Source organism: Schistocerca cancellata, chromosome 2, assembly GCF_023864275.1.
Source record: "Schistocerca cancellata isolate TAMUIC-IGC-003103 chromosome 2, iqSchCanc2.1, whole genome shotgun sequence".
Lineage (NCBI taxonomy): Eukaryota > Metazoa > Arthropoda > Insecta > Orthoptera > Acrididae > Schistocerca > Schistocerca cancellata.
The window spans coordinates 291,106,201-291,124,248 of NC_064627.1; the positions used below are offsets into that span (position 1 = coordinate 291,106,201).

At 45.1% G+C, this 18,048-nt stretch overlaps 1 protein-coding gene across 1 annotated transcript in view; it reads right to left on the minus strand.

Annotated features, from left to right (window-relative positions):
* LOC126161648 (myosin-VIIa) overlaps positions 1–18,048 on the minus strand; it is a 509,736-nt gene that overhangs the window by 357,320 nt on the left and 134,368 nt on the right. The window contains exon 2 of the mRNA XM_049917634.1: positions 11,738–11,807. The gene's annotated coding sequence lies outside the window, so the exon portion shown is untranslated. The remainder of the gene's footprint in view (positions 1–11,737; positions 11,808–18,048) is intronic.

The window sequence follows — 18,048 nt, forward strand, 5'->3', positions numbered from 1 at the left end:
TCGATAAGTAGGCTACTGTCAGCAGACAGCCGAAACGACGCTCCACTCTCCGCGGCGATAGAAAACAATGCTTTAAATTCCATAGTTCCTACAAAAACCACGTACAAAAACTGAAATTCAGCGTACATACAGATCTCTATGGAGAATACATTCACTAAGCACTTCAAAAATCTGCTCTTAGTTAGTGCCAGACATATATTTATTTCTTTTGAATAAGGTAATGTTTGCCCATGCGGGAAACAACTTGAAACTTATCATGTCATATCTCGAAAACTATTGAAGTCGCAGAAATACCTCTCGAGACAACGAATTTTTCTATTGTTACGCGTCTGTGGTTTTCTAGATACAACCTCCGGAAACGGCTTTCTTTTGCAATTTTTCAAGTATTTAGTTCTTGAGAAGTATGAAGTTTAAAGACACAAAAATTCTGAAAATAGACGGGGTCTAGATGTCTATAGAGCCTCTACTCGTGGCATTAAAATGTTGTTAATCTTAGTTAGGTAGTTAAGATTTATTACTTGACAGAGATGAAATTTTCACGTCCGGAAAATTTTCGTACTGGGAACTGGATGGTACGAAGGTAATTCCAAAAGTAAGGTCTCCTATTTTTTTTATAAGTACAGAACTCTGATTGTGTGGCAGTTGGTCACACTGTTATGAAGAGTGCTTCACGCCCTGTGTGTAAACATGCGCACGCCGCGCTGAGGCGCTCAGTCTTGGCTTGGCAGCCGTTGAGAATGGAGCTCCTGTTGGATGTTACCGCTAAGTGCGAATTGCGCGCAGTTATTCAGTTTCTGAACGCAAAGGGTATTGCGCCGATTGAAATCCATTGCCAATTGACGGAAGTGCATGGTGAGTTGTGCATGGACGTCAAATATGTTCGTAAGTGGTGCAGAGAGTTTGCAGCTGGTCGGACCGAAATTCACGACGAACAAAAGAGCGGGAGACCGTCAATCTCTGAGGAGAACAGGTACTATGAGACTGAAAAAACTCTACCGGGCAATTCAGAACCAGAGAAGAGGAATGTTGAGCAAGGGCGCACACATTCTCAATGATAACGCTCGCCCACACATAGCTCGGCAAACTGTTGCTCACCTGCAACAGTTTCAGTCAAACATAATCACCCACCCACGCTGTAGTCTTCACTTGGCGCCCAGTGACTATCACCTGTTCCCTACCTTAAAAGATCATTTTGCCGGAAAGCGATTCAGCTCCGACGACGAGGTGAGAGACGAGGTTCATAACTTTCTGAACAGCATGGCTGCGAGCTGGTATGACGTGGGCATACGAAAACTGCCACAGCGTCTACAAAGATGCATCGACAGAAATTGTGGCGATGTCGAAAACTAGATAAATGTTCTAACTGTAAATTGATGTAAACCATTGTAGAAATAAACAGGTCCACGTACTTATAAAAAAAATAGGAGATCTTACTTTCGGGATTACCCTCGTGCAATGCTTTGCGCAGAGGGAATGGTAATGCAACGGGAGTTGAGAATGCTAGAATCCCATTATTTATTGCTGACGGGAATAGTCCAGTTCACTAGCTGTCAGATGCCAAATGGAAACACTGCGAGAACTGCATGGGCGAATATACATGCAGGTGCTAGCCAAGCCTGAAAATTGCGCTGCTGCATCTGATAATGAAGGGCACCAATGCGATGTCCTCTTTGCAACTGTCAGTAGTCGTCAGAACAGCGTCCTGTGTAGTGGTGAGTGCGTTATGTCGGAGCTAAGTGGACAAATTGTTGGTGCTTGTGTGGTGGATACCTGCGTAAACAAGGTAGCTGATGTATTCGGTGTTTCACGAGGCATCGTATCGAAAGGAAAAGTGGAAAAAAACATTATCCGCTAAGTCATTACGCGGACAAAAATGTGTGTTGAGTTAAAGCAACGGACGGTCACTGAATAGGACTGTGACGAAAAATAAGTGGACGGTTGCTGCAAAAGTCATTTTATTGAGCCTTTGTGGTCTACTTTGAAGAAAACTGTTCGTGACTTGTATCCACCGCCATTGTCGTTACCTGAACTTGCCACTATTTTGTAGAACGAATGGCAAACACTCCCTTCAAAACCATAGAGGACCTGTATTTATCCATTACGAGACGACTAGCTGTTTTTTTGAATGTTGCACTCGGGAACCCTATCAGCGCGCCGGTCGAAGTGGCCGAGCGGTTCTAGGCGCTACAGTCTGGAGCCGCGCGATCGCTATGGTCGCAGGTTCGAATCCTGCCCCGGACATGGATGTGTGTGATGTCCTTAGGTTAGTTAGGTTTAAGTAGTTCTAAGTTCTAGGGGACTGATGACCTCAGAAGTCCCATAGTGCTCAGAGCTATTTGAACCTATCAGCGCCGTAATAACACGAAGGGCTGTCAGCGCCTCAACAACACGGAGGGAGGCTCTGTAAGTACGTAAAGTACGAAACTGCAAGGCAAGCGAGATTCAAAAACCACTCATCACTGATGCAAATGCCCTTAACAGGAAAACGTAGTGCCGGAGCCATAAAACGTGGGCTATGGAGCGAAGGAAATGGGAAATTTGTGGTAAGTTCTATGGGACCAAACTACTGATGTCATCGGTCCCTAAGCTTACACATTACTTAATGTAACTTACGCTAAGGACAACACATACACCCATGCCCGAGGGTAGACTCGAACCTCCGACGGGGACAGCCGCGCTAACCGTGACAAGGCGTCTTAGACCGCACGGCTACCATCGCGCGGCTGCACCAAAAGAAGAAAGTCATTTAGTCGGTGAGTCTTATTGCTCTGTTTCCAACTTCTGGTCGAGTTTACGTCCCAAGAATGAAAAATGGCGGATATTTGGTGGCGATTTCGCCAGCCATGTCGCTGTATTCCATGGGCCCTATGATTACTCCGCAAGATAGCATCACTCCCTAGGGTTATATGACCATTCTGGCTTATAAGATCTACCCCATGGTACGAAGTTTGTTCCCCAATTGTGAAGCTCCCTTCAGAGACGATAGGACCCATATTCGCAAAGATTTCATCGTCCAGGACTGTTTTTGTGAGCACGACGATGTCGTCAATCCCGTGGCTACCACAGTCCCGAGATCTCAGTTTTATTGAGCCTTTGTGGTCTACTTTGAAGAATACTGTTCGTGACTTGTATCCACCGCCATTGTCGTTACCTAAACTTGCCACTATTTTGTAGAACGAATGGCAAACACTCCCTTCAAAACCATACAGGACCTGTATTTATCCATTACGAGACGACTAGGTGCTTTTTTTTTTTTTTTTTTAATGCGTACGATTTTCGTACAGCGTATTTGGTATGGTACTGTGTTGTGTTTTTGGTATTTCTGTATTCTTGTCCATTCCAGTACTTCAAATGGGACTATAATTAGCGTCCTTATTGACTTTAGTGAAAAATAGGACAGTGCGCAGCTAGCACGTGGAAGACAACCACAGACTCAGACTCACTGGTCATACCGGACTCGAGAGTCCATTACCGCAGTAACGTATTTTCGCCATCTGTCCCTGCCTTGGGCTATTTCCTTCCATTCACCTTCAATACCTAGGCTCCTCAAATCAGCCTTCACATTGTCCTCCCATCTACGACTCGGTCTCCCCACAGGACATTTTCCCTCTAGGTGCCCTACCAGTACTCTGCGCGCTGCCCTGCCCTCATCCATTCGAGCTACGTGACCCGCCCATCGCAGCCTACGTGATTTAATAATACTGATTATGTCAGGGCTCGAATAGAGTTCGTGAACCTCTTCGTTATGCAGTTTCCGCCATTCTCCGCAAATGTCATCCCTTTTTGCTCCCAAAATTTTCCTCAAAATTTTGTTTTCAAATACTCGAAACGGCTTTTCATTTTGCACAGTGAGAGACCAAGTCTCACACCCATACAGCATAGCTGGTAGAATAATAGTTTTGTATATTGTAATCTTTAAATTCCTAGACAATATCCTTGATGAAAGTAATCTATTCAGTGAGAAGTAGCACGCATTTCCCGCCCGTAATCTCTTCTTCAGTTCGGATTCAATCTCATTTCTCGAAGTGATGTCCACGCCTAGATACTTAAATGTGTTCACTTTTTCAAACTGCATGTCTCCAACTCTTAACATTTCCTGATCTACTGCTGTTGGCATTCTAGTAGAAACCAGGTATTTAGTTTTGTCTTCACTTATCCTTAGACCTACGTCCTCACTAGCCTTGATTTACGCATTCGCATTTGCGGTTACAGATTCTTACCTATCGCTAATGATGTTTAGATCATCTGCCTATCCTAATATATTAATATTTCCATTTAACTCCACACCCTCTCAATTATCTGCTGCCATTCGTACAATATATTCTACGACTAAATTAAAAAGTAGCGGAGACAGGGCTTCTCCCTGCTTAAGTCCGTAGTCTCCATAAGAGCGTAGCGTTCCAAAGGATTGGAAAAGGGCACAGGTCATCCCCGTTTTCAAGAAGGGACGTCGAGCAGATGTGCAGAACTATAGACCTATATCTCTTTCGTAGATCAGTTGTAGAATTTTGGAACACGTATTATGTTAGAGTATAATGACTTTTCTGGAGACTAGAAATCTACTCTGTAGGAATCAGCATGGGTTTCGAAAAAGACGGTCGTGTGAAACCCAGCTCGCGCTATTCGTCCAAGAGACTCAGAGGGTCATAGACACGGGTTCACAGGTAGATGCCGTGTTTCTCGACTTCCGCAAGGCGTTCGATACAGTTCCCTACAGTCGTTTAATGAACAAAGTAAGAGCATATGGACTATCAGACCAATTGTGTGATTGGTTTGAAGAGTTCCTAGATAACAGAACGTAGCATGTCATTCTCAATGGAGAGAAGTCTTCCGAAGTAAGAGTGATTTCAGGTGTGCCGCAGGGGAGTGTCATAGGACCGTTGCTATTCACAATATACATAAATGACCTTGTGGATGACATCGGAAGTTCACTGAGGCGTTTTGCAGATGATGCAGTGGTGTATCGAGAGGTTGCAACAATGGAAAATTGTACTGAAATGCAGGAGGATCTGCAGCGAACTGACGCATGATGCAGGGAATGGCAATTGAATCTCAATGTAGACAAGTGTAATGTGCTGCGAATACATAGAAAGATAGATCCCTTATCATTTAGCTACAACACAGCACGTCAGCAACTGGAAGCAGTTAATTCCATAAATTATCTGGGAGTACGCATTACGAGTGATTTAAAATGGAATGATCATATAAAGTTGATCGTCGGTAAAGCAGATGCCAGACTGAGATTCATTGGAAGAATCCTAAGGAAATGCAATCCGAAAACAAAGGAAGTAGGTTACAGTACGCTTGTTCGCCCACTGCTTGAATACTGCTCAGCAGTGTGGGATCCGTACCAGATAGGGTTGATAGAAGAGATAGAGAAGATCCAACGGAGAGCAGCGCGCTTCGTTACAGGATCATTTAGTAATCGCGAAAGCGTTACGGAGATGACAGATAATCTCCAGTGGAAGACTCTGCAGGAGAGACGCTCAGTAGCTCGGTACGGGCTTTTGTTAAAATTTCGAGAACATGCCTTCACCGAAGAGTCAAGCAGTATATTGCTCCCTCCTACGTATATCTCGCGAAGAGACCATGAGGATAAAATCAGAGAGATTAGATCCCACACAGAAGCATACCGACAATCCTTCTTTCCACGAACAATACGAGACTGGAGTAGAAGGGAGAACCGATAGAGGTACTAAAGGTACCCTCCGCTACAGACCGTCAGGTGGCTTTCGGAGTATGGATGTAGATGTATTACAAATTCTTCTGACTCCAGTTTCCCCACGCGTACTCCACCTTTTGTGTTTTTCAAACTCGCTTCTATAAGTCAAACATACTTCTTTGGTATTCCAAGTTCCAAAAGACAACCACAGTCTTGCAAATAGTTAACATAAAAAGATTGGCACTCTGGCTAAGGTCATCGCCGGTGTAGCGTTATCGATCCGCTCAACACGAGGCAGTGCGAGCAGAAAGGGGCGTGGCGACAGGAGTTGAGAACTAAGGCACGTAGGACAGTGGTGCGCGCAGAGCGGCCGCACCGTTACCTGCTCTTGCGTAACGGCACCGCCTCGCACTGACGCCGCCGCCGACCCGCACTTTGCCGTTACCGCAGCTTCTTCTGGGCCCAGATGACGACCGGGGCCCACCGACTTGCTGAGAATTTCGGGACAAGTCGCAGCGACGGAGTTGTTCACTTTGACCGTTTGAAGCTGTAGCAAAAGCGGACAAATGAATACCCGCGTAAGTTACACCTTCGTGGAAAATAAAATTAGAAGCACCAGCTTATTACAGTCCAGCACATTCTTACGGTTTGATGATTTCGGTGAGGGAATTTACTCTATGAGACACCAAAAATGCTCGAGAACCAGCCTGATCCACAACGAAGAAGCGCTGGTCAAAGCTCACTGGAATGTAATGTCGTGACAGACGTTGGCAAATAGCATGAAATCAGGGGACTGGGGGGGGGGGGAGGGGGGAAGAGGGCGGCAAACATGCACTTTGATGTTCGTATTCTTTCTCTGTCACCTCGACTTTCATACGCTGCTGCGTCTGCACCCTCTAATCATTGTGTGTGCTGGAATGAGATTTTCACTCTGCAGCGGAGTGTGCGCTGATATGAAACTTCCTGGCAGATTAAAACTGTGTGCCGGACCGGGACCTCTGCCTTTCGTGGGCAAGTGCTCTACCACTGAGCTACCCAAGCACGACTCACGCCCCGTCCTCACAGCTTTACTTCTGCCAGTACCTCGTCTCCTACCTTACAAACTTCACAGAAGCTCTCCTGCGAACATTGTAGAACTAGCACTCCTGAAAGAAAGGATATTGCGGAGACATGGCTTAGAGGTCCCGAGTTCGAGTCTCGGTCCGGCACACAGTTTTAATCTTCCAGGAAGTTTCATTGTGTGTGCTGTTGGCGTACACTTGCACTTATTGAGAAACGATTGTTGAAGAACTGCTTCCCTTGAGAGGCAGAAAACTAATTACCAAACTATACTCAACTTTATCAAGGGACTGCTCCTTTTTACGACTTCGTAGCTCAATTCGCAAAAATGGAACCCTTGGAGAATTAATTTGTCGTCAGTTTGTCGGTTTGTTTGTCTGTCTGTGCGACTGTTCAAACCCCTTCTTTCTCAGGAACGGATACACTTATCAAGTTGAAATGTAAAAGGCTTAAAATTTCGCTGGTGGATTTGTTACTCAGATGACATCCAATGACTTGCAACATTGGAAGTCCGGAGCTCTCCTGATCGACTCATTATGCTGCTACTACTTCTGCACCCAAAGTGCAATCCTTTTATAATGACGAGTCCGCCTCTCCTGTAATCTGGTGCTCAATTCCGCTTTATATGGGGGTGTCCGAATACTTTTGATCAGATACTGGAAACAATAAAATATACTATACAGCAGGAGAGACACCATTAACGTCCGATATTAGCAGACACTGCCTCTCCCCCCCCTCTCCCACCAGTTCCCCGCCCCCATGAACGTCAAAACTTCTTCTCGGGAATCTCTGACGTTTCGTCCCGTTGACAGCCTGTGTGAATACCGCCATTTGAAATGCCGTGTGAAATGTTCGGCGTTCCCCTCCCTGTGGGTCGACCTCTATTCAGTGACGCACGCGTTCTTCATAGTTCAGTATACAGAGGTGAACAGCGTCGTCCATGAGATAACCGCACAAATCCAACGGTACGGGATCTGCGTGGATCCTCACCACTTCCTTGTTGACATACTCGCGGCCTGAGTACTGTTAACAGGAAGCTGGGCGTCAGGACAAAGAAAGCACACTGCTACTGTCGCACCTCCAGGAGACAATGCCGCCGCCTGATGCCTCGCAGCACTCGGCAGAATGTAACGGGCCCACTAATGTGCGCGGCAGCCCGGTTTCCCACTGCAGGCGGTCCTGCATATTCACGAGGACGTGCTTCTTTGTCTGGGCCCACAAAACGCGGCCCCGCTGTTTAACTGACTCCAGCTGGTCGCGAAGGGACCGAAAGGTCACCGGGCCTCGATTTGCATCAGCTATGCGGCGGGGCCGATCTTGTCTCCAAGGTGACATGCGGCTCATAAAACCATGTTGCTCTCTTTTCTTGTAAGTTCTTGCGCACGCACGGGCACAATATTCAAAAAGAACAGAGAAAGAAACCACGAGATTAAAAAAAATACAGTGAAACAATGTTGTACTAGTGGATGGAGCGCAACTGACCATTTTTAATAGGGTTGGGTTGTTTGGGGGAAGAGACCAAACAGCGAGATCATCGGTCTCATCTGGTTAGGGAAGGCCGGGTAAGGAAGTCGGCCGTGCCCTTTCAAAGGAACCATCCCGGCATTTGCCTGGAGTGATTTAGGGAAATCACGGAAAACCTAAATCAGGATGGTCGGAAGCGGGATTGAACCGCCGTCCTTCCGAATGCGAGTCCAGTGTGCTAACCACTGCGCCACCTCGCTCGGTCATTTTTAATGGTCATGCGTAAAATCAGGGAGGCCAATGCCATGTAAAAGCACTCAAACAATGTGAATAGAGGAGACGGCTATAGGGGTGTACCATCCTGGTTTTTGCAGAAGTAAAGCTGTGAGTACCGGGCGTGAGTCGTGCTTCGGTAGCTCAGGTGGTAGAGCACTTGCCCGCGAAAGCCAAAGGTCCCGAGTTCGAGTCTCGGTGGGGCACACAGTTTTAATCTGCCAGGAAGTTTCATATCAGCGCACACTCCGCTGCAGAGTGAAAATCTCATTCTGGAAACATCCTGGTTTTTCTCAATTCAGTCTTCATTTTCTATTCCTGAAAGTTGGGTGGGCTGTTGTATAGCTTTTCTATTTTTCAGCCAATTATCCGAGCAGGCTGGTAGTGAGGCAGAGGGTTTCCCAATTGGAAATATTTGGGAAGGGGCTTCCAGTTCTGGCTTTCACCTGATAACTAAGGGGAAACCCTGGTCGGGCACGGGGGAGGTTTTTTTTTATCTTACAGGAGGCTTGGCGCAGTGGTAATTGAAGTCCGGCATTTACCTTACGGCCACGGGAAACCTCCGCTATAAGTGAAGCTGGGACTGATTGTGCGATTTGCCAGCCACCAGAGCGCAACATGCCGTATTAACCACTTGAGAAACTAGCGTCACCAGAGAGAAACTGACGAGCGTGTAAAATGTCCCAATGAGCAAAACAGCACTCACCGTACTCGTAATCTGAAGCCCATTCGCCTACCACTGCCGTTCATAGCTCATACCGACTGAGGCAATAAACTGCCCCATGACTTTTGTCACCTCGGTGTATATGCCTTTAATGGAACAAACGTGTGAGCAACTGACTGTCGCCTGTTGCCTTAGTATCTTATTATGTCCCCCACACTAGCGTCATGAAGAACAGTTACACCCAGACCTGCGAACAGTATACTAAGTCTTATTTCACAAGGCTCGTGTCACCGTGTGACACCAAAGTTGAGTGATAGACGAACTCCTTTTCCATGTAAGTAATTACCATTTTTAGCTGTAGAGTTGGAAGGAAAATGTGAAAAATATTTACGCAACTACAAGGACTGTACATTTCGTTTATCGACGAAATTATCTAACTCGAATTTTGCTTTTTACTCGGAGTGTGGTGCAACAATTCTTAAACCTAACTCAAGCAATGTGGAAGAGTTACAAAAGTATTTCTCCGCTGGCTGCAGAGAACTGATTGTCCATTCGAAAATATTCTTGCCGAACAGACGCACGTTCTAAAGGGAATATCGTATGACATTAACCAAGTTTCAAATTCTTAGGATTATGATATGAAAAGAGTAAACGGCCCCACACACGAGAGATAAATCACTGGCGATATCGCCTGCAGTCGATCGCTGGCTTTGCCCCTGCCATTCAAGTCGATTTAGCAAGCAGCTTCAACCACTATTACAAACAGCACTGTGCTGTAAACAGCTGCCAAGAAAGATAAACTACTGTGTTCAGCAGCGGTGGCAGTTGAACTCGATATGTCGAACGATGTCTGTAAAAAAATTGAATACAAATTACAATTTATTATAGTTGCTTCGGAACGTTGTTCTTGGGAATATAGGCTACGTCACAGAACACATTACATTTTCTATTTACGCCATGCGTGTTGTGTACATTTTATCAGTATATTTCACCAGTACTCCTTCAAGTCCAAGATTCCTACATCATTTATTAGTCTTGTAGCTAACTACAAATATTGACACAATGGCTTCACAATCTCGATGTATGTATAGAAATGTTACCAGCGGCAGCATTGCTGGTTTCTATAACTCTTGTTGTAAATTTTACGAGGAAGAATTAGAATTTACCAAATGAAAAGGGACTTAAGTTTAACTGTAGAATGTGGGTATAGCCCAAACATTTAAATGATCAACATTAGGAGGGGGCTTTCAATAAGTAATGCAAAACATTTTTCTGAAAGCAGATTGGCTTTATTCAGGATTCAAATGCAAGATATTACTCCACTCTTTTGGCTACAAAACCCTATTTTTCAGCATTATCACCATTCTATGTGACGGCCTTATGCCGCATTACTGGGACGACCTGCATGCCAGCATGGTACGAAATTGCTGCATCAATAAGCTCCCCGTCATCCACGTACAGTTTCCCGCGGAGGGTATCCTTCATTGGGCCGAACAGGTGGAACTCGGAAGATGCGAGACCCGAACTGTAGGGTGGATGAGGAAGAGCAGTCCAATGAACTTTTGTGAGATCCTCTAGGGTGCACAAGACTTGAATAAAGCCTTGCGTTGTCGTGGACAAAGAGAAGTTCGTTGTAGTGACGAACACTCTCAAGTCGTTTCTTCAGTTTCCTGAGGGCAGCACAATACATTTCAGAAACGATTGTTCCACCGAGAGGGAGGACACCAAACAGAATAACCCCTTCACAGTCACAGAAGACCGTCAGCCATGACTTTACCGGCCGAGGGTACGTCTTTTAACGTTTTCTTCGGAGGACAGGTGGTGTTGTGCCAGTCCTTGAATTGCTGTTTTGTTTCCAGTTCGAAGTGTTGTACCCATTTTTCGTCGCAGGTGACTATGTCCGACAAAAAATTGTCACGATCTGCGTCGTAACGCGCAAACAATTCCGCACAGATGGTACTTCGTTGCTCTTTATGGTCTTCTGTTAGGCAGTGAGGAAAGAAGTGTTGTATTACTTACTGAAAGCCCCTTGTACTTCATCGTGCTTAAAAGTTAAAAACTTTATAATGCGTCTGATCGTTTCATACATAACTCAGAATCACCAGCTGCAGTACGGCGTATTGTGACTGTTACTGGTAACTTTCCCACACATTTCTACTTCTACAGCACAAGCTTCAAAGTGGTAATCACTGAAAAATCTGAGGGTGTAAGAGTTTTTGTATTGGTATTGTTTCTTGATGTGACAATTCCTTCAGCTTCACTTGGTTTGTGCTTCCTGAATATCTATAAATTGTAACGTAAAAAGGCCTTTATCCAAGTGGGCATAGCGAACGAAACAAAACTACACAACCACGCTTAAGAACTAGGCAAGAGGGTTGCATCCTGGTAGACGCATAGGGCCGATTCGTCGCATTCGTTTCATCAGATTGCATGCGAATTCCAAGTGACCAGTGATCGATTGCTGCGATCTGTGATTTGGCCACACACATGCGGTCTACAGACTCATTACGCGACCAGACAACGAATCGCTGCGATCCGTCACTTGCATATGTGTGTTTGGGGGAGGGCTCAAGGCCCGAGTATAAAAGTATGCAAGTGGGAGGGTGGGTACTCACCGCTGGCGCCTAGATGTGACGTTTCTGCACTCGTTGCTGCTTCACGCTGCGGCGTCTACTGTCCTTCAACCTGGAACACAGCGAAAGAGAGAAATTAGTGGAAAAGGAACAGATTTGTCTGATGCGAAAGCAACATAGAAAGAAGAAAAAGTGGACCAAGAAAACGACGGATAGCCTTGACGAACCGCAGATTGTGCGTTATGGCGAGAGACAGCTGTTTGCGGTCTGGCGGCGTGCGTCTTAATTCCCAGATGACGTCTCACTACCAGCGACGTGACTACACAGCGCAGTAGGCAAGGCAGGCCCCCGTACTTTCGCTCACGAAACGCGGTTTCTGCGGAGTAGCGAAGAACACGCAAGGCTAAAGGTCAAACGAAGCTTTCACCGTTACTGAAATCACGGATATCGCGGGTGGCAAGAAAAAACATCCACGCACTTTGATCAGTGATGTCTATACAGGGTGTATCAGAAGGTGTATTACAAGACATGGTGGTTGGTATATGGCTACTATGTAAGCGAATTGTGCTAATAAACTTTTGTTACAAAACGCTTCATTTGCGTGCTAGCGTCTCTAAAATGTGGAGGACGTAGCAATTTTGACCACACAAGCTACGCAAGAAGTAAAGGAGACAATGCTCAGTACATTACTTTTACTAAATACCAGTTTAATTCACTTACAGAAGATGCTCAATGCCACCGCAACCAACTTCGCTACATTTCGTGTATGCCTGATGACGGCTTGCCAACCCTTGAAGATTCTCGGCGTATCTCAAATGACTCCAGCTGCTACTTGTATTGGTGCCACAAGATCTTGTGGTGACTCCACGGGTGTCACGAACACCAGGGTTTTCATGTACCCCAGAAATGAAAATGCAACGGTTGCAGGTTTGGCGAGCGAGGGGCCAGGCTACTGGTCCTGCACGTCCAAGCAATCTGTTGCCAAAGGTGTCACTTAAGTGACCAAGTACCTCGGTGTCGACGTGTGCTGTGGCGCCATCCTGCAGGAACCACATCGCAAGACGGATTTCCAAAGACAACCTTGGTAAGTCTCCTCGAAGAAATATAAGGTAATTGGAATCACCAGCACGCATAGCATGAGGTATGGACCTATGACTTGATCATCAATGACCCCTGCCCACAAGTTGACAGCAAACTGACTTGGTGGCCTCTGATACGCAGCTCTTGAGGATTTCTTCCGCCCAAACATGGCTATTTCTGGTGTTGAACATGCCGTCCCTGGTAAAGTTGTACTCATCAGAAAACAGTATCCATTTCAGGAAATGAGGATCTTGGCTACTTCGCTCGAGCAGCCATCGGCAGAGGTTGACACGACGAGGAAAGTCGTTCTGAGTCATCACATCAGCCTTCTGAAGTTTTAGAAATGAAGGTGCTCATCATGCAGAACATGCCACAAAGCCAAGTGATTCTAACCTAAGGCGTGTGCTGCAGCCCGGATGCACGTACAAGGCTGCTCTGAAAAGCGCTGGCTGGTGTACGGCGTGTCCGCGGCGTCCACATTGAGGACCGCTAGCACGTAAGCTGCCCTTTTCACGTAAACGTCTCTCCAATCTTTATATGGTGCGGGCTGGGTGACGCCTGTTGGGTTGAAGTGCTTCATGGGCGCTGCAACCCTCTTTCTAGCTTCCCCGTAAACAAGAAGCGCGTCGGTATACTCTGCAGCTGTGTGCACATCCGCCATTGTTCATTCCCGATTGCCTCACGAATGACTGAAAACTGTTTACAGTATGAAACTACGGAACAAATGGTTCAAATGGCTCTGAGCACTATGGAACTCAACTGCTGTGGTCATAAGTCCCCTAGAACTTAGAACTACTTAAACCTAACTAACCTAAGGATATCACACACATCCATGCCCGAGGCAGGATTCGAACCTGCGACCGTAGCGGTCGTGCGTTTCCAGACTGTAGCGCCTTTAACCGCTCGGCCACTCCGGCCGGCCTACGGAACATAAGACACTAGTGTACACTACGTTATCTTCGTAAGACTGTGCAGTGTTGTACGTATCATGTGACAAATGAAGCAGTACCACTGGTAAACACTCAGATCTCGCAGTGCAATGCCCTCTGCTCCTTGTATGGTACAGACTCGAATCGGAGGCACTTGCGCGTCAACGTTCTCGGAGCGTTTGCAGTTTACATTGCCCCCTTTCTTCCTTGTCTAGTTTCTGTGGTCGAAACTGCCGACGTGCTCCTCCACGTTTCAGAGACGCAAACGAAACGTATGCGAACATATATTTATTAGCAAAATATGCTTGCAGGGTACCCAGATACGAACTACCACACCTGTAACATACCTTTTGGTACATTCTGTATAATAGGTTTCAAAGATGGACTGTAGTATCATTTTCATACGTAAATAATTTCTTGTTTCTGGTGCGAAGACATTGTCATTTTTGTCCTGTTCCTTTATGACTTATTATCGCACCATCTCCTAGAGTTCTGCAAGCTGAAATGGGATCCAGTGGAGACGGCAGTGGTACACGCACGTCCAGTAAGCTGTCGGCGCAGTATCTATTTCGATTAGGAGTGGGTGCACCAGGATTGAAGGCGTGCCGTTTAACTGAGAGATCCTTAGCTATGTTAAAGAGGGGTGGTAATCGAACACATTGACCTATTTCTAACGTCCAAATAACATTTTCACGTGTTCTTACAAAGTTTTGCTTTTCATTGCAGTGGACTCTCAATTACATTTGTTTGGTTCAAATGGCTCTGAGCACGAGGGGACTTGACATCTATGGTCATCAGTCCCCTAGAACTTAGAACAACTTAAACCTAACTAACCTAAGGACATCACACAACACCCAGTCATCACCGGCTATAATTGTTTCTGGTGTTACCTGTTACTCATGTATATCATTGGTACATTGCTTTACTTTGAGCGTTATAATTGCTTTACTGAGTAAGATCAATACAAATGAATTTCAAAGGCGTCTTCCAGATTAGCAAATTTCTAAGCACATTTAGGTATAAAAAAATTTTCATTTATTAACCTAGTATACGCTTGCTGAATGCTTAGCTTAAGAGCCTCTTAATCGTGAACTCACTAGTAGCAACCTTTTTTTTTAATTTAAATTCCACAGTTACTAACAAATTTAGATGTTAACTGCGAACAATGCTTAGTTTTTTAAACAAAAGAAACATTTTCGTCTTTGTAATAACTAATCGCATGAAAAATGTGTCTTCACAATGGATCTAAATTTGATAGGAAGCTCTATACTTTTATTGTACAGTGTTACTGATCAACACAGGTTTTCCATGTAATAATAACGGATTTCATGTTTGTATCACCTTTTATTTTCACAAAACCAGTAAATAATAACGGATATCATTTTATTGAAAATTTGGATTCAGTATTTGTTAATTAAGACTTTCACTTGGTAATAAATACAGAACTGTAACAAATGTAAGGAAAAGCAGTTGCTTTTAGCGAATTTCGAACCAGTGACTCCACTATTACAAGACTCTTACTAATAATAAATTCAAATACTCCTCTGATTGGAATTAATTTATCTTGTAATAGAGAGACTTAATAGTTATTTCTATATCATAGGTACAGAAAACAAAATCTATTCTCACTCAAGCTACGAAAACAATACTCCAATTCATACTACCTTTAGAGTTACCCACAACTGCTAGAAGTTCATTCTCTTGCACAAAGAATCATACCAATGACCATAAAGGATATCGATGAAAGATATGACTTCTATGCTATCTATTAATCTTGAGTCTCTTTCTTTCTCTGGTAAATGTTGAACGGATGCTTTCAATGTATTCGTCAGTAGTGGAAACAATAATTCGCATTATGTCGTCTTAAAGACAAAAATTTATTGCTTCTATCGGAGTCTCCACCGAACGAGTCCTACCTTTGGTTTCAGAAAGAAGGATGATTATGTTACTTGCTGGAGAACACACTTTTTGTCGAAACATTGTTGTGTTCCATATTATTTCTCGTACCTTCCATAATAAAATTCAGATAATGAATTGGACCTATGTTTCTTATCATTACCTATTATACCGAGTTACTGTTGTCATTGTTTGCAGTCACGTTACAGATTTCATGATCACTTTCACCACAAGACACGTCCGACGACGACTCCTCTTGCTCCTCAAGTCACAGCAGAAAAATATTGGTATCTTTTGTCGTCTCCGACTTCCTGTGCTTCGACATTTACTTTTTACGTAGAGTGAATCCGGAAGAGATTGACCACTGTCTTCTTCAGCATTAAATTTGTGTTTTTCTGACCTTTGACTTATGGCAGCATGTTCGTATACAGTGTCATAAATTTAAGTTCAACACATCGCTGAGGGAGTGCCACCGAAAATACAAAACATATGATAAAATAAAAATATGCATGAGTGGTCCATCTGTCCCATACACCCTATGGGTACATGGTTGAGATGGACCAGTGTACTGGAAGAAATAACCGTATAAAAAGGCTATACATGAAGAAAAGAGTCAATTAATATTTGGAATGTGTTGTAATAAATACAAAAATATACTATTAAACATTTTAGTACAAAACAATTATATCAGTTTATAGGAAATTTTGATTGAACAATGGCTTTACTAATGGGTTGCTGGTTTGTGCAAGTTTTAACCTAACTTTCCCTCACAACTGCAGTTGCACTTTTACCAAATGTTGAACAACATTCACGTGGCCATCGTGAACAGGAAACATACAGAATGCAATCGTATTTTTTTTATTAGTTACAGACTAGATTTCGCGACACCCAACACATTCATCTTCATCACGTTCATCAAAGTTACTTCGTAATCTTCTACAATGTCATCAGTGTTGTAGCTTTCTGCATCTGATGAACACGATGGGTTGTTTGCAGTATTTTTCTTTTTTTAGCTGCTACGGTCTATTTTTCTCTTTACGAATATTTTCCTTTGGTGATATATTTTCTGCCTTTTTTCTGTTTCCTTTTTTTATCCCTCTTCTTTACAGTTTCTCTATTTGCAGCCGAGTTCAGCACTTTGGATACTGTTGCTGCCCTCCTCTTAAAATGCATGGATCTACCAATAGAAGGAACAGGTGATATTTTTTCCAAACGTTTTGTCGGTGTTGGCTTAGGAGTAGCCTGTTTCGAACGTGTAATTAAGGAAGTTTTAGGTTCAGCAGGAATGGTGTCCGAAGGTGTGTCAGTGGAGGAATCTGATTTTTGCAGATATACACTCCTGGAAATTGAAATAAGAACACCGTGAATTCATTGTCCCAGGAAGGGGAAACTTTATTGACACATTCCTGGGGTCAGATACATCACATGATCACACTGACAGAACCACAGGCACATAGACACAGGCAACAGAGCATGCACAATGTCGGCACTAGTACAGTGTATATCCACCTTTCGCAGCAATGCAGGCTGCTATTCTCCCATGGAGACGATCGTAGAGATGCTGGATGTAGTCCTGTGGAACGGCTTGCCATGCCATTTCCACCTGGCGCCTCAGTTGGACCAGCGTTCGTGCTGAACGTGCAAACCGCGTGAGACGACGCTTCATCCAGTCCCAAACATACTCAATGGGGGACAGATCCGGAGATCTTGCTGGCCAGGGTAGTTGACTTACACCTTCTAGAGCACGTTGGGTGGCACGGGATACATACGGACGTGCATTGTCCTGTTGGAACAGCAAGTTCCCTTGCCGGTCTAGGAATGGTAGAACGATGGGTTCGATGACGGTTTGGATGTACCGTGCACTATTCAGTGTCCCCTCGACGATCACCAGTGGTGTACGGCCAGTGTAGGAGATCGCTCCCCACACCATGATGCCGGGTGTTGGCCCTGTGTGCCTCGGTCGTATGCAGTCCTGATTGTGGCGCTCACCTGCACGGCGCCAAACACGCATACGACCATCATTGGCACCAAGGCAGAAGCGACTCTCATCGCTGAAGACGACACGTCTCCATTCGTCCCTTCGTTCACGCCTGTCGCGACACCACTGGAGGCGGGCTGCACGATGTTGGGGCGTGAGCGGAAAACGGCCTAAAGGTGTGCGGGACCGTAGCCCAGCTTCATGGAGACGGTTGCGAATGGTCCTCGCCGATACCCCAGGAGCAACAGTGTCCCTAATTTGCTGGGAAGTGGCGGTGCGGTCCCCTACGGCACTGCGTAGGATCCTACGGTCTTGGCGTGCATCCGTGCGTCGCTGCGGTCCGGTCCCAGGTCAACGGGCACGTGCACCTTCCGCCGACCACTGGCGACAACATCGATGTACTGTGGAGACCTCACGTCCCACGTGTTGAGCAATTCGGCGGTACGTCCACCCGGCCTCCCGCATGCCCA